Genomic DNA, 4,499 nt, shown 5'->3' on the forward strand with positions numbered 1-4,499 from the left:
ATATTCATAATACGGACCTCTGTCTAAATCAGACTCACTTTCGGCCCCAAGTAAAACGTTCATTTCGCCTGGATGTAAAGAAAATGACGCAATGATGTCCAAAGAGACATTCTACTGAAGCACACAGTACACATTGAACGTCCCTCGCATGAATGCGTGATGCGAATGCGACGGGGTAATACTCTCAAATGTTGGGAGGCAATAGGAATTTCAAAGCTTTTATACATGGGTTACGGTGTTCTCAGCATTCCAGAGAATTTTACTGCGCTCGTCCTTACGGTAGACTACACAAAATGCATGGTGATAAATGATGATTGAATATCGACATTTGTTTGTTTGTTGTTTAACGCCGCACTCAGCAGTATTCGAGCTATGTGACGCGTCTGTAAATAATCGTAAATAAATCGCCTATAATAAAAGGCGACTATGCTTGTCGTAAGAGGCGACTTTCGGGATCGGGTGGATCACTGGATTGTCTGGTCAGACACGATTATTTACCGACCGCCATCATATAACTGGAATATTGCTCAGTGCGGCGTAAAACAACAAACGATCAAACAAACATACATAAAAACGACATGTCCGATATTATAGACGGCGGTCTGTAAATAATCGAGTCTGGACTAGACAATCCAGTGATTGACATCATGAGTATCGATCCGTGCAATTGGGATCGATGACGTGCATCCATAAAGTCAGCGAGCCTGACCACTCGATCCCGTTAGTCGCATTTTACGACAAGCATAGTCCCCTTTTACGGCAAGCATGGGTTGCTGAAGACCTATTCTACCCCGGATCTTCACGGGTCATTATGTTCTGGAGGAGGGGTGGAATGCTGGAATTTTATCGGGAACAATCTGGAGGCCCCGACAATTCCCGAAGAAAATATTTATGCAGCAAATTTGTCTGCCATAAAACTTACATTGTAATGAGGTGTTTTAATAACTAAAATATCTGGTTTTGGAGCTGTAGCTGGAAAGTAAGTATCTAATCTCCAGACAAAGTCCAAAACTTGCCGACAGCGGAACCCCCCTCCCCACACACACACATACCCAACCCCCTCCCCACATACACATACCCACCCACACCCAACTACTGTCTGCCGCCATGTTTCCTGCTGATATGTGATTGTGTGTTGTAAGGATGACATAGACGATACATCACACATCTCAATGTGTGTTGTTTATGTTAATGGCCATATTATGTTGATAAGCCATTCACCCACCTCACACACAGGTAGCAAAGGTACTGTAAGTCCCCATGGTCCCCAGTGTGGTGATCTACCTTCGGTGGCTGGCGATTTATAGCCCGTTTTTATCATGTTATTGTAATGTATAGTTCCCTTTTTATGATTCCATACTAGTTTTATATCTTTTTCTGTGATACATCTAGTATTTTTACTGTCCTTCGTTGGCAGGTTTTTATTATCAGTGTTATAGTATTTATTATATCAAACCATTGATAGTCACGATATGGCTGAAATATTGCCGATGTGACTCAAAATTTTAACTCACACACACACACACACACACACACACACACACACACACACACACACACACACACACACACACACACACACACACACACACACACACACACACCGGACTACTACAAGCAGACAGACACACGCGCGAGACTGCAAGCGTTTTTTTGCAAATGGTATCTGGACGATTTCCTTGACTATGAAACAATATGGTAATGTGGCATTTAGAAGCTTATTGTCATTAAAGAAGTTGAAATCCATAAGAGAATCCTGTCCTTTTTTAATAAAATTGTTCAGAGGAATGGAAAGTTCATTTCTGTAGCGAATTGCTAGCCAAATAAAGATCATCCGTCAACTAATAATATGGCCCCACCAAAGTATGAGGAAGTATCACCATAGACAAAGTGGAATGACGACATCTCCACCAAAGCATCTTCTCCTTGTCCAGATGGGTGACAGTTACAGCAAAAGCATCAGCGTAATTACTACTCGAGTGTGGTTTCAAGTATCCGGTTACTATGTTCACTCTTCCTGACTTCTTGATATAGACGTTCGTGCACGAGGTTGAGTTCCACATTTCCAGGTGCGTCCAGAACAAGTAGGTTCCAGAGACGGGTGCAGTGAACTTCCCAGTGGTTGTGTTGTAGGCAGTCACCGTTGTAGTCGACGTGACTTAATTTCAGGGGGATGTTAGCAGGTGATCTGATTAGTTGGAGGGAGACTTGGAAAGACACCTTTCTTGTCTCTTGATGCTGAATAAAAGCAAAGAAGTCACATATTAAAAGAAAGACTGCATTATTATCAACATCATCAAGGATCACGAAGTGATTATGAAGGTTGGTTATCATTCACTCGTGTCATGACTAGTGAAATTCACAGTAGGTCTTCAGCAACCCATCCTTGTAAGAGGCAACTAACCTTAGGGTCAGGCTCGCTGACTTGGTAAGTGCATGTCATCGTATCCCTGGTGCGTAGATATATGCTCATGACTCGATTATTTTCAGAGACAGTCGTCAAAGAGCTAGAATATTGCTGAGTTCGACGTTAAACAACAAACAAACAAAAGTTCATTTCATTGCGTTTCTTTGTCATAAAAGTAATACATCTGTTTTCATGAATCTGGTGACAGTAATTGATATGAATAACTGTAGATCCCCATCAACTTATGCTTGTCGTAAAACGGGTCTAAATAGATCGGATAGTCAGTGACTCAGAGACTGATTACAAGTTAGCGTATCCAAATTGCTTTGAACTCTGCTGCTCATGATATCAACGACTTGAATGTCCCTTTATTTTCAGGCGGCTATCACACAACTGGATCACTAAACCAACTAAATATGGATTTAACAAGAAAAAACAACGACATATGATTTCGATTAGTTATCAATTTTGAAAATATACCTGCGTATAACGGATGAAGTATATTATGTAAAGTAATATTTGCGGAAATATATTCTAATTGGGAGTGGGGAGAGGGTGTTGAACATGTCGTCTATGGATCAGGAACTCATTCTGCAGAGTTGGGCCCCTACCTGACTTTGGTTTATGTCTGTAGCTACAACAACGTCTAATATCGGCATCACCTGAGTCATTCCATATTGAGCTGACACGCCGTGATGCAACCCTGATTCTGAGTTTCAACAAACGCACCCTCTGACTAAGTCAAATGGAGTCGACGGTGCGGTATAGAGCAACTGGTATAGATGAGCTTACTCTAGAACTTGAACTTGTACTTCTGAAAAGCATCTCATATCCAACATCATTTGTTTTATGTTTGTTGTTTCACGCCGCACGATCATGATATCATGAGCATCTGTCCACACAATTGGGACCTGTGTCATGCATCAACCAAGTCAGCGAGCCTGTCCACCCAATCCCATTAGTCACCTCTTACGACCAGCATATCCAATATCATAAATTTTCAGTCTCCACTGACTTGTAATCATAACTTCCACTTTGGACCAAACAAATGAATATAAACAACACACTGAATTTCCAGCAATACGAAAAGCAATTACTTATCAAGTGCCGTGACCGACTGCATATTGTCCAGCGATTGGTTCTGTAAAATGGACAGGTTATCAGAAGATACCCGCAGTTCTGCCTTCAGGGACGCCATTTCATTTGTCAGAGAAGAAATCTCAGCGGCTGCCTGTGCCTTGTTGGCCTGTAGATCTGATTGTAGTTGCACAGTCGTTGTCTGAAGGCCGGTCACAGTCTGTTCGAGAAGGGTGACGTGGCTTAGAAGGCTGGTTAGATCTGTGCTTCCGTCCGGCGTTGTATGAGGCAGAATAAGTCCAGAGAGAGACCTGCAAAGCAAAATGCAGAGAGAGAGAACCGCCACATACATTATGCGTTTGTTAGTTGGTTACACTGCGCTACGTCTGACCTATATATGTCTCCATTGTGTGTCATGTGAAGTGTGCATTTGCTGCATCTATCTTGGGTTCCAGGTAAAAGATGGCACTCCTGTGTCATGATTACTTTGCATTTTACTGTCACAGAGAAAGTGGTGTCCCACAAGGCAGTATTTTCAGGTAATCAAATGTTTGAAATGATTCTCATTGTGTGTGACATAAATGAGATTTCTACACAAACGGCAATAATGGCAATTAAGTTTGTTTGTTTCTTTGTTTGTTGTTTAACGCCGAACTCAGCAATAGCCCAGCTATATGCCGGCGGTCTGGATAAAAATCGCGTCTGGACCAGACAATCCAGTGATTGACAACATGAGCATCAATCCAGCAAACTGGGGTTGATGACATGTATGAACCAAGTCAGGGAGCCTGACAACCCGGTCCCGTTAGTCGCCTCTTACGACAAGCATAGTCACCTTTTACGGCAAGCATGGGTTGCTGAAGATCTATTCTACCCAGTATCTTCAAGGGCTGAAAAAAAATATGTAAAAGAAACGCAAAATCTAAATCATAATTAAAACTGTTGGCAGCAGGATAGAATGATCGTGTACAGTTTCAATTATGATGTGGATTTTGAGTATCTTTTAGGCAGCAGG

General features: G+C 42.0%; 1 pseudogene; it reads right to left on the bottom strand.

Annotated features, from left to right (window-relative positions):
- Nucleotides 1–1,830: 1,830 nt before the first annotated feature.
- LOC139448967 (uncharacterized) lies at nt 1,831–3,836 on the bottom strand (annotated as a pseudogene).
- Between the last annotated feature and the right edge of the window lie 663 nt (nt 3,837–4,499).

Source organism: Haliotis cracherodii, unplaced genomic scaffold (assembly GCF_022045235.1).
Source record: "Haliotis cracherodii isolate W230 unplaced genomic scaffold, xgHalCrac1.p SCAF_7, whole genome shotgun sequence".
Classification (NCBI taxonomy): Eukaryota; Metazoa; Mollusca; class Gastropoda; order Lepetellida; family Haliotidae; genus Haliotis; species Haliotis cracherodii.